The sequence below is a fragment of the Typopeltis vanoorti genome, chromosome 11 (assembly GCF_054136105.1).
Source record: "Typopeltis vanoorti isolate ZY-2024b chromosome 11, IOZ_Tvanoo_1.0, whole genome shotgun sequence".
Taxonomy (NCBI): domain Eukaryota; kingdom Metazoa; phylum Arthropoda; class Arachnida; order Uropygi; family Thelyphonidae; genus Typopeltis; species Typopeltis vanoorti.
In genome coordinates this window covers 58,771,584-58,785,739 of record NC_143559.1, presented here as the reverse complement: position 1 = coordinate 58,785,739, position 14,156 = coordinate 58,771,584, and positions in this window count along the sequence as shown.

Sequence of the window (14,156 nt, the reverse complement as noted above, 5' to 3'; positions counted from 1 at the left end):
CAACGCAATTGCGGACGCAATTGCGTTGACTTGCGTTGACTGTCAGTTGCCTTGTAGCAGCAATGGCTGCTACAAGGCAACTGACGGAGTGTGAAAGAGGTGTTCCAGAGGATACCACGTTACGGCCTATCTGTTCGGTAAATTTTTGACGAATTGATTCATCCCAGCTCAACAATCAGTGATACCATACTGAGATGGAAGCGCATGGAGTGAACTGCAAAGTGCTATCCGCAGCAAAACAATCCACTACACTCACCGAACGTGACCGTAGGGTGCTACGAAGGACGTTGAATTCAGAGTTCCGGGCATCGACTGAAACACGAATCTGAAAAAAAAAAAAAAAAAACAGATCCTCACAACATGGGTTTTCATGATAGGCAATATGCAAGTCCAACATTACCCGAACCAACATACTGCGTTGTCTTCAGTGGTGCAAAAAGCATGTACAGTGGGATGTGGAAAATTTGAAAGCTGTGTTATGAAGCAACGAATTACGCTACTCCCCTTTTCCAAGCAGATTGAAGGGTGTGGGTGTGGCGAATGCCCAGCGAACCTCTCTCTCTCTCTCTCTCTCTCTCATCGCAAACCTCTGTTTGCGGCGTTACGAAAACTGCACTTCGACAGGTATCTGAACATTCTGGGAATGTAATGTTTTTACTTTGTGGCGTTCTACAGAATTGACAATTGTGTCCTTCAGGAACACACTGCACCGTATCATAAGGATGCTGCAACTGCGTATTTGTGAACATGGACCACACTCGATTGGTGTTCACAGAACCCTGATTTCAACCCTATTGAACATCTGTGGGATGAATTGGATCGTCGGGTGAGGTGCATGACCTCATTACATGCCTTTAGTAAGAATGGCCCAAAATTCTGACTGATCGCTATTGTATGCTTGTGGAAATCCCATAGGATTAATGCATTCATCTCAGCGAGAGGAAGTGCTGCATCTTATTAAGGTGGAAGCCATGGCTGTTTGTTATTAACAGTATGGTGTCCGTTGACTTCTTTCCAAATAATATATATTGGATGAAAACGCCGAGGGAAAAAAATGCCCTTCTACCTGTATGTGATCGGTATGTGATCGGCTAACTCATTTTAGTTGAAAAACTTCATATAAGGATTCATCTTCTCATGAATCGAGCTCCGGTTCAAGAACTATGCCTTTTGGTTGGTCTTTTCTAATCGAAGGGCACGCTTTCCGGAGGTTCTTCCAGTTGTGCCAAGGAGACGCTTAACATAATATAATAATATCATATCATATCCACCAATTTTTATTTATTGAAGTGACACAATTAGAAGAGTGATACAACAAGCACTCTTCATCAAAACTTGAATGTGAATCACATCTAGAATTCAAATAACTTTACAAGGGGAAAAGGCAAACCGCTTAAATACACACTATTGATACATAAATATCGTTCCCTCGTAGCTTTAATTGCCTTGGCGAAATTCTAATCAATCAATCGAATTCAACCTGAAAACTTGAACTAATCTTCAACCTGAGTATTACACATGTGATAAGCAATACAAATAGAATTTGGAATCTGATGCAGTCTGGTCTATTGAGATCGGTTAACCTGCAGTTTTACGAAGCGTATAGAATTAGTTATCTAGGAATATGGGGTTATGAAATGACTCATTACAGTCACTTTCCCGTGTTTTTTGAAAGCTATCTTTTAGAATGGTGCTAAAACATGAGAGCAAGTAGACACTAATCCTGATAATTTTGCGCACGAGAAGGTGAAACTTCAGTTTGAAAAAAAGAAAAAAGCATGCCATCTTTGTATGAGACTGAAAAATTCGCCTTCATTCGAAACGCATTTATGAAATATTCTTCGCGGAATAGACGGAATTTGATCTGATTATATGACAAAAGGTCCAACATCTCTTGTAACGTGACTACTCATTTTTGGCAGGAAAAATAAGAGAGAAAGCTATCTTACGTGCAATGTAATAATGAGCGGAATTTACTACAATTAATATCTGTTCTTGGGTAGCGTCTGAAAAGCAAATCCTTCTAGCATAATGCCGTAAGTGAAAAATGACGCACCGAATATCAAATTTAAACACATTAAATTCTTTATCTGTTTTTACCCTTACTCAGCAAAAGCCATGAGATATTGCTCTCTTAATTGACTGTGTTCTTTGTCCGATTTCTCTGTTGAATGAGAATGAGTTTCCTGGGTTGAAAACCGCATCACCGTCCTTTGAGACCCACTAACTCACCCTCACCTTTAAAAAGCCCTTCTAAAGTCTGTTTATACAAACGTCGGGAAGTTTGTCAACCAGAGGGCAACTAGAAAAGCAATAAATACATCAGAAATAGATTTTAATTTTATGTTTAGGGTATCTGGTTGGAACTATAAACTATCCGTTAATGTTTTGTTAATTTTATGTTTAGATATCGATGAGGGAATTATCATTCTAACTCACAGATATCACGCGTCATATTTAACGAACTGCGAAAAAGTATGTAATGTTATCTTTTATATAAACATGGCAACTACACTTGAATACTAAAAATAATTAAAAATCCTTGGATAATAAAAATGCTCCTTCTTGTTGACATACTTATTGCAGACTATTAGTAGTCACCTTTTATTAAGAAAGCTTCCATGAATTCTAACCTGAAAATGCATGGATAAGAAGTTGTTATGAAATACAAAACCACCACCACAAGAAATCACGGAAAATATACTAGACTTGCATCTTTGAAAGAAGAGTTGCGCAATTACTGAATACATCAGCAAAAATCATTAAAAAAAATGAAAAGATAACATTGAGGTCAAACGAATTCGTACTTTTCCCATCGATATAATAACAGAATTTTTTTTCCCCACAGTTCATAGCAGAGAGATAGTTTAGCATTATAAAAATTGTATGAAGTAAAAATATTAGAAATAATTACAAATTTATAATATCAAACTGCAATAAAAACATTGAAATCTCTTACATTATTTTATTACATTTAATTAATATGAGAAGATAGAGGGCGCTTTCGCCATTCATACAGCATCATTCCATTGAGTTCGCCCCAAAAAACGGATTAATTATTCGCTTGTACAAATCGATTTGCATTTGTTTTCAATGAAACATAAGTTTGCATTGCATAAAGCACCTTTTTAAAGTTGTTAATCCCACTGATGAAAGATTATTTGTCATTTAACTCTTAATCTCACCCAGGAATCGTGTAAAACTAGTGCATTTTTAGTGCTTGAGTGAGCTTAAGGTTACATAATCCAGGAACCTATAAAATTTTCCAACATCACACTTTTAAGATAATATGCAATGTGGATCTCCCATGGAACGACGATCTTACTCTCTAACCTGAAAGCATTCACAAATATCCATTGTCTTTATCTTTTCTTCGAACTGTTTTTGCATATTGTTGTATGCCCTTTCAGTGTGTTTCCCTCTACTCATGGTTATATCGATTGCCTTGCATGTTTATTCAATACATTTTTCTTTTGTTCTTTTTGACTTTTCTGTTCACCATGTTTCTATATTTTCTATACTCCTCTTGGATTTTTACATTTTTGTGCTTTTTTTTTTGTATCATTAGCTTTAATATTTCTCCAGTAGTTTATCGTCTTTTCTAAAATGGTTTTCTGCAGCTTTATTTTTCTCTCTTTAGAGATTCCCGTTTTTCATTAATTTATTTTCCATGGCTTCTGAGGATTCATTAATGCGTGCGTCTGTTTCTTCTTTAAAGTCTTTACATATATTCCATTTTTTGTATGCTTCATTTATGCATAATTTCTTCAATCGTAAATGACTTGTCTTTTGATGATGGGGATGTGGTTATTGTTCACATCTGCTCCAGAATAACTTTTACATATTTTCACCTGGTTACGATATTTTTCAAGCAAGTATTTCACGAGTGGGAACGCTAATTGTTCAAAAAAAAAAAGACGTCAATAATAATAATAATAATAATAATTGACTGTGCACATTTTATAATTGTGCACATTTAACGCGCTGAATATACTATTAAAATTTTCGACTTTATTTTTGTCGGTTGTCTAAACGGTAAGCAGATTAAATTTAATGAAACCGCTTAAAGAGTACTTATAGATCAACTAAATCAACTCTCTTGATCGTAAACTTCATTTTAAGTTACAATTATTCTTTTGATATTTTCCCAAGTCATTATGTCAGTTAATAATACTGTTTACATGGTGCGCGAACACAAACGAGCCAAGAATGAGCTTTTCAATCTAGTTTAACGACCGTTAAGGCATAATCGCCCACCATTTCATATTATTACATGTCATCGTACACCCACGCCTCTCACTTAAATTCAGACAGTAATTTCGTCAAGTACACTAGATGGTTTATTTCAAGATTTAATATTCTAAGCGACACTGTTGATTAATTGTGATTATATCACAAAGATAACACTCTCTGTTTTCACATAGAACAGTTATCTCAAAGGTAAGCTTTGCTTCTCATTTCACATCTAAATCAGGCATTCATCGGATTAACACACGAGTATCAGAATATTATGCTATGTTTAGATTGTCCTGTTTCGAAATTCATTCCAAACCAATTATTGTAGTTAAATATAAACGGGATAAAAGTATTTTAGGTATTTATCAATTATTACTGTATCAAATGTTTTAAGTTTGTATTTTAACGAGTTTGGAGTCTTGAATTCCGTCTTGGATGAGACGAACTGTTATGGAAACTATTCATGTAACGTTGAGTTACTCAATCTCATATAGAGGTGGGAGAAATAAAAGAATAAAAAATAAAAGAAACTCTTTTGTTTTTTTTTTTCATCTTGAAATCGGCCAGAGAACATCCGCAATTAACAGACATATTACACTAGTTTCGGTTACTTTCGGCAGTAATTCCCCCCCCCCCACACACATACCTTGTTAATAAAGCTACGCACTTTTAAACTACCCTGATGTTTTAATTCTTATCTGATTCACATATTAGTCGAAACATACATATCTTCGCTTGTGTGTAAAGATTATTCATGCTTTTTTTCTCCCCACTTCTCAACTAAAGCATGAAAAATCTCAGATATTGTAACCATTAAATCTTTCTTCATTTTAAGAGTATTGGGATACTCATCACAATTAACCACTTCCAGTACTCCACGTTAACTTAACCCTTTTAATCTTACTAAAAAGTCTGCCACCCTCCCTTTTAGTCTGCTTTAATAATCCCAAATATCTGAACTTTTCCACTTTATCATGTAAACCAAGGGTCATATCTCCATCAAACAAGCAACCGTCCAAGTTGTGGAAGGCTGCAATCTCCCCCAGTAAATTAAAACCTTCACAAATACAAAATCGCCAAAATGAACAAAAGCAATTATTTCTAAGATGTTACTGGTAAAGTTCTAATTGAATTGAGTTTAAAGTTAAATTAAACCACTGAAAATCCGAGAAGTTTCCTGAACTTCTTTGGTTTGTCTTTTTTTTTTTTTTTTTTTTTAGAAAGATCCCATATTTGACATGAAAGAATACATCATTTTGGATACAACAGATACTTACACAGTTTAAGATAAATTCAAGTTTTGCCTCCTCTTCTTCTGTTGCTTTCTTTTTTCTTACAGTTACAATTTTTTGAAAGAGATCTGAAATAGTCTCTAACACAGGTTTACAACTAGAATCAATAGAGGCGAGATATATCCAAAACTGAAAAGATTTGGCTAAGTATTGTTCAGTGATAGGGGAAAAAATCTAAAAAACAAACAGAAATCATCACTTAAAAAGACTGTATTTTGGAAAATGAATACACAGTCGAAATTGAAGAACTTGCATATTTTAATATACTTCCTATTCAGTAAATACAGTGAGAAATACACGGCAAAAAAAGGTAAACGTACATTGAAATAACTTACATTTAAAAGCTCTCTAGTTTAGTGCGTCTCTTTATACTCAATATTTTAATAGCAATTGTAAAGAGATTCACTAACTAGAGATTTTTAGGTCTAGCAAATATCTCAAGATATTTTTTGAAATCTTGTAATCAGGTACTGGAAGGCATCGATGCTTTAATTTTTTTTTCTATAAGACCTGCCACTCAACTGTTCTGTGATGACTAAATATTTCAATTTGCGATTTTTTTCTTTTGTTTATTATTATTTAATTAACTTTTTAATTGTTTGAAATTGCCTTCCATGCTGTATCTTTAAAGTTATAGTTCTATTTTAATTTTTAAATGTTCTAGATTTGATTACTACTCCGATTATATAATTGATGAAAGGTAATCAAATCAATCAAATTGATTATATCCAAGGAGATCATTTTTACATGAATGAAGTATGTTACATTCCTTCTTCGTAAAGACTACGCGAAACCTTAAAAAAAAACTGTAAAAAATAACTGTCAGTCTTTTATGGCAAATCTTTATGAAGTTTGTCATAAAAGAGTGGTAAAGTTTTTCATCTTATCAGAGAAAGCATCCTGATATGGGCATGGATGTTCGTGATTGTCCTACTAACTATGTGAAAAGAGTTTCTGCGACCCTACCACTTCAAAGTATCGTCACATGTGAATAACTAATTGTAGCCTTAGCTACGTCTGCCAAGTTTATCTAACGCAGAAAAGAACAAAATAATTATGTTAAATAAAAATCCAACTTTAACAGTACTGATTTGAAATGATATTTAAATTTCGAAACATTAGTTTGAAAAAAAGGTTCCAAGGGTTATATTGTGAGAAACTTGAAGTGTTAATCAGAAATTGTAAAGTTTCAGTGGCAATCGTTTGAGTCAGATGTTTACTAGAGTGAAAGAACTCTTAAGCTTTCCGATGTGCGTGGAAAATGTTTTGAACTGTTACGAAAGAATACCAAGTAGTCCAATATGACACTTTTGTCCTAGTTATTAAAGTAAACAAAGTCAAGCGATATTAAAGAATATTTTAGGTTCCTCCTTGATAAGATAAAGCCAAGAGTCTCCCGTGACATAAGTAGTTAAATACAAACATCCTAAAGGGGTTTGTTTTCGAAGTTCTACTAAAGTGCAATTTTGGCCTTTTTTTTTTTTTTTTTTTTTTTTTTTTTTTAGGGAAAAAAAATAACGAAAATGGGATAGACTTCCGTTTCTAATAGTCACTCTCAGCATAAATTTTGCTAAGCAATGCTTTTAAAATATCATTTAAATTTGACGATTTCAAAGATAATACCATGCTTAGATTATATGAACTTTAATTCATAAAATTGAAAAAAGGATGAGCTGTAACAGAACAGAACATTGCGATTAAATGTACGTAATACTGCAAGGAACATAGAAGAAATGAGAACAGTGAGCCGGAGAATTCTGGTTTAGTATGCGCAAATCAGGCATCTTCCATTTTACTCGTAACACTTGAACTAATCTTATTATCATCTTTATTTTTTTTATTTTAGAAATTATCTGAAAAGACATAGCAGTGAGGTTCTTAGTTGAAATAGTGATGCAAATACTGGCAACAGCATTTGCATCACTAGACTTGATACATTCGACTTGAAGCGGTAACTGAAGCCATAAGTCGAATTTATTATGTCTGTTTTGTGTGTTATCCTTCTGTCTTTGTTAATATTTCTTGATGGAAAACTGTGATATCATCATATAAAACTGATCAAATCTCTCACAGGTTGAAAAACTCTGCGAAATTCCTCGCGTCCTAGAGGATTCGAACCTAGGATTTTTACCAACCGAAATGTATCGACAATCTTGGTATTGCACTACATAAAACTAACCGATATAGAAACAGTGTCATCCAAGCTGTGATCTTTCTAAATATGAATATTTTCAAGATAATACATGGTAAACAATGTCTAGACCGAGAATGACACAAACATGCTCGCTCTTCAAAGTAAGCCAACTTGACCGTCATTGAACTTGCGTGTGTAACTGTATACGGGCACCTTCTATTGTCATCGAAATTTATACGCGGTGTTTTGCCATTTAAGACTGCAAATTCGTATTAAAGAGAGGATAAAAACGACATTAATTAAGAAGTAATGCGCTTTCAACGTGTTGAAAGAAGAAGTAATGCGCTTTCAAACACCCAAAAAGTGGTGTTGCAGTTGTTGTTCTTCATTTCTTTCTCATTCGTCTTTTCTTTTTTCCTCAGATATTTCAACATGTCATTTAACCGATTTCTACCAAATTTGTGATAATGTGTATTATGTTGCTAACAGTATCCTGAGAAATTCAGCTAAATCCGACTTCTTACGCTTTCTCCACAGATGCCTTTATGAGTCGCATCATTCAAACTTTTCCAATCACATTGGTTGATACGAAACAACTGAACCAAAATGAAGGGCCGGATTGTAAGAAGGAAAAGGAGAAGTAAGTAAAATGTTGTAGATACTATTATATATCGTCACACTGTTAGACTGATTTGGACTATTTATTCCTCAACCTTTAACTTACTTCTGAAAAAAAAATTGATATATCATAAAAAGCAATCCGTATGTAAAAAAAAAAAGTAAAGTCAAGCTGGGCAGGTGATTTGTTATAATTTAGAATTAGTTACTTGGCTGATATTGTTTTTGCTGAGGACGTAAATTGCCCTATGAAACTTGAGTAGTACCACAACAACAAGAATGGCAACAATGCGACTACTTATTAAAAATAATGTTGCTGAGGAAGTTGATCCTGTTCTTTTCCCATCTTCACTTATTCCTTAACATATTAGGCTCAATCACAGTCTCGAAGGGGGGGGGGGAATACCCGTTAGTACCATTATTTTCTTCTACTGTTGCTAGAAGCCAAAAAAAAAAAAAAAAAAAAATTGTAAAGCGCCTTCCCCCACCTCTCGTCTAAGTCCTGACGGAGACTGAACACACGACATTAGACAGACAGTGATGCAATAGATGGATAGATGGAAAAAGAGAGAGAGAGAGAGAGAGAGAGAGAGGGAGAATTTCAGTAGCTCACAGCTAATAACAGAGATTGAAAAATGGATCTTCTTATTAGTTTGCATTCAAAATTCCAATTCTATATTTTCTGATGAATCTACATTTTATAATGTTACATTTTAGATATGAATGTAGTATTAACAGGGGTTTTGTGATGATAGCATCCCCTAATGCTAAAATGAGAAAACTTAATCTTTAATTAATGATAATATTGGTGTCATGCCTACAGAATCAAACTTGTGATGGAGTGAAAAGATATTTTTGGAGCCATGAATCCCTACTCACCATTATCGCACCTTATCGTTGGTTAATTTTCTTCTCAATTAGGGTTTTGACCTAATAACAGTATGAGCCAAAGTTGAATGACACTTAATGACCCTAATCTTTTCACTCTTTGAATAGGCGACTCCACCTGAACGGCTAAAATTAGAGAATGGAAAGGAATTCTTTCGTGAAGTACAATAAAATATCAGATTAATAAAAGACAGCTTAGTAACATTACTAGAAAATACTTTTCTCCAGGTGCGGGACCAGTTTTTATTCAGACAAAAAGCAATTCCTAAACATGCTGAATTCGCAAACTGTTTATTCCTTGTTAAATCTACATTAACATTAACAATTTTTTTAAACTAATAGAAAGATTTTGACACATTATTTCACGTCAGTTATAAAAATATAGGCTTTAGAAACTATAAGGAGTTTGGATGTCTAGATTTAGTTTGTAATGCTAAATTTTAATTTAAATTTGTAATCTCAATTTGTAATCTCAATTTGAAATTAGTTTCCGCTCAATTACGGTACTCCTCAGAATTTTCTGCGTCTGGACCAGTTTTGATCAACGACTTCTGTGGTCTGCTGCTATTAACTAAGATTAATACCTTTGCAGATGACACTGCATTGATTTCCAATGCAGATTCTGCAGATGAAATGCGAGCTGTTATAAATGTAAATCATGAAGCAGTAATATGCTACTCTAATGATATTTCACTCTAATCTAGTGGTTTTCAAATTGTAGTGCCTTCCCACTACGAAGTGCGAAACCTTTTCTGTGGGGACGAAGTAATAGACAACATTACTGTTTACTTACGAGCAAAAAGTCCTGCATATACTCGATATTCCATCCACTCATTGTAATACAATATAGCATTAAAACACTCCACGTTTCGAAGAAAAAAAAATGTGCAGCAGAACAGGTCCAGTCATCTCATTAAATATTTTTATTATGATTAGTATACTGAGTTAGAAATCATAAAATTTTAAAAATTTTTAAAAGGAATATCTCTGTGTGCTATTTTACTTTTACTTTGATTCGAGGTATAATCGTGTACTATTCAAAAACTGTAAGAACATCTGTTTTACTAAAGTAAAATGCACGCTAAGAGAACTATTGGTCAAATGTTATATAATATTGGTCAATGCAAAGCTACAAAACAAAATTCTAATTTTTAAATTGAGAAATACAACCATTATGACCATTTATGTGATCTTACAACACCGGAATAAATTTAGTTTAATCCTTTATCCAAGTGTAAGCAAACAAAGTTTGCACCTGAAGTATCTTCAGGACTGAGGCAACTCGTGCTAAAGATGGACCAAGCTCTCATCACTCCTTGTCACAGTATCTCCCATAATGCAAAGCACATCTCCTTGCTTTGCATTACACGTCTGGCTCCCACTGACGAGAACTCAATAAAGGTCGAAATTGGTCTGGGTAGTGGCCCTTCCCTTAATGCATAGCATTATACATGTAGGCAAGGAGATGTGCTTTGCATTATGGAGATACGACAAGGATAGATGAGAACTTGGTCCACCTTTGCCACGAGTTGCTTCAGTCCTGAAGATACTTCAGGCGCAAACTTTATTTACTTACACTTGGATAAAGGATTAAACTAAATTTATTATAGTCTAACCAAGTACAAAAAAAACTTCCAACATCTTACAACACCGGAATTGTAAAAATTAATTCCAATAGCAAGGAATTCAAATTTTTTAACTGCATGTAGATCGGAAACATTATATTCTCATCTCATCTTCCTTTTACCCTCTTTTACCTTGCGGTGTCGAAGGTTTATTAATAAACGGACCTCAAACCATTCACAGGATAAGGTGGTCAACTTTACGCCCCGGTGTATCCTATGTCCTGTAGTGTTGAGTTCTCAAGGCCAGATTGCCTGCTTTGCGGGATGAAAAATCCTAGGATACATTGGGGAAAAAACCCTACTGTCCACGCCCAAGAAGATTCCTCAGCTCCTCACGTCACCGACGGGAATCGAACCTAGTACACTCCTTACCCAGGAATATGGTTGCGAAGCGCACAGCCACTAGGCTAACTGCGCAGACTCCAACAATGTTTTCCATCTACATGTATACTACACTCGGGTAATCCATAGGAAATGCTTCTATGGCGCAGGGGGACAAAGGACTGGATTTTTATTTGATAAGCAACGTCTTTTACGTAGCCCCAAAAGAAGAAATCCATTGGAGTCAAATCAGGACAGGTGGCCTTACAATGGGACTTTCTCTGCTTATCCATTTTCACGGGAATCAATTGATGAGCACAGTCCGCTCAATCGCTGCATAATCTGGAGGGAGTTCCGTCCTGTTGGAAAATGAGACCCTCCGCATTCTCAGTCTGGGGAAACACAAAGTTCTCTAGCATATCCAGGTATGCCACACTTGTGATTGTCTCTTCATGGAAAAATATGGCTCAATAATGGGATTATGCATGATTCCACACCAGACATTGACTTTCTGACTGTTATGGACGAACTCCGCATCCGACAATTATGGTAATTCACAACTCCATGCACATAAAACGTTGTCTCATCACAAAATAAAACGCTATGGAGTTAGTTGTCAGGTTCAGAAATGATGTCTAACATGGTGGTCACAAACTGAACTCTTTGTGGCCTATCAGTAAGCTGAATGTGATGAACGAGATGCAGTTTATAAGCATGAAGTTTCAATCCCTTATGGACAACGTCATTCACTGTGTTTTTAGGAATTTTTAATTGATGATTCACACTACGAACCGAACGTTTCGGGCTACTGGAAAGACAGTCGAATTCGTTCCATGTTTTTTCCATTTGGTGTAGGCTTAGTGAGTGTCCATTTAAAACACTTCCTGTTTCCCAGAACTGTTAATGCCACTTACGGATGCTTTTGTAACTTGGAGCATTCCTACCATACTCCTGACTGAAATTTATATATATATATATATATATGTAGAAAGTTTTTTTACCTTGGATATAATGTACGTTAAAGATACAAAGCTATTTTAATTATAAACCTGGTTTTAATCCATTTCCCAAGTAAGCAAACAGACAATTAAGTCAAGTTTGCGCCTGCAAGTGGTGCAAGTCTGGGTGACCCCGCACGTAGTGCAAGTCTTAGGCAACTCGTGGTAAAGGTGGAATAAGCTCTGATCACTATTTTTCGTATTTACACTTAATGCAAAGCGCGAGCACGCACACACACACACACACACACACACACACACACACACACACACACACACACACACACACACACACACACACACACACTCATATATATATATATATATATATATATAATCAGACACGATACTTACTTCAGCAGAAAAGCGAGCATGAAGTAATTTCAAAAGCACAAAAAAAGAAATGATTTACGAGCACTATAGCTGTTTAGTCCTTAATAGTGTATCCCCACTAATAAGAAACGAAGCCAATATAAACAAGTACAGGAATTTGATTATGGAAGGTCAAGTACTCAGGGAATACTTGAACTTTTAGTAGAATATTGATATGTTGCTTAAAATAAAAGCATAAATTAAAAATGAATAATATCACAGATGTGAATTAGCTGTTATAAAAGCTCTATATTTATATTGTTCTGTATTAAATTTCGTGTTGACTCATTAAGAGTATTTATTCATTTAAAAATGTATGCTTATGCTAATCAATATCTCGATTTCACAGTGTTTGTGAATCATTGTATGAACCATTCAGAAATTCCGATCACCCTCCCGAAAATGTCTCCTTTTGATCAAACACTAACCACAGTTGGGTAAAACGAATATGATGTTATTTGATTTCTTATGTTTTATTTCTTATGAAATAAAAACCGAATATTTAAATTATTATTGAAGAAATATTTTTAATTTTTTACAAAAAAAGAGTGATATATACAGTATTCACGATATGCATAATTTACAATAAATAGAAACAATCAAATCCCATTTTTAATTGAAATTGTAGTTGATAACTTAATACTATACACTTTGATAGAGGGCAAAAGAGAAATATACTTGGGAAATCAGAAACATTTTAGCCTAGCAACAGACATTCTTGAAGAGGAGGCTGACATATCTTTGCTCTTCGGATTAAACAAGATCTTGAACTTTAAACATAAGAAATCAAGCACCTGGTATCAAGGGTTGAGAAATTCCTCCCCTGTACAGAATCTCACGCATTGCTGTTAAAATATTATATTTAGGCGCGTCTTAAATAAATAATTTTTGGTAACCACTTTGAGTTATTACGCTACGAAAATTTATATTATTTCCAGTTTTTTTTCCCCTTGGTAAAACACTTATACGGTTAGCTTTTATTAAAATGGAAAGGAATTTTAAATACGAAACTGAATCGCTTATGTTGCAACGAAATTATTCTAAAAACCAGCAAACTTATTATATATTGCAGGGTTACCAAGTAATTTTATATATTAGGGTTATTTTACTCCTAATCCCAAGTAAGCAAACAGTTAAGTTTACGCCTGAACTCTAAAGGTGGTGCAACACCAGGGCAACTCATTGTAAAGGTGGGTAAAGCTCTGATCACTATTCTTAGTATTTTCCATAATGTAAAGCACATCTCACTAGAAGATGTATACTGCAATACATTATGGGTGGGGTCACTACCCAGACCGGTTTCAACCTTTTTTGAGGTCTCCTCAGTGAGTAGCTAGACCCTAAATACCAAGGTTTTAGTAATACAGAGCCTTATCAACTTTACCTATATATATATATATATATATATATATATATATATATATATATATATATATATATATATATATATATATATTATTTTATTTAATTAGTTATTTTTATTTTATTTTATTATTTTTATTATTATTATTTTTTAATAAATTAGGAAATTTAATGACCTTTTTGAGTTATATTACATTAGCTACTTCGGTGGCGCCTTTTAGAATTGTCAGTTATTGTTCTGTCAGCTTTGTACTGAAGATGCCTGTGATATTCAGGCGAAAATTATAGTAATAAATAATATTTTACGTGA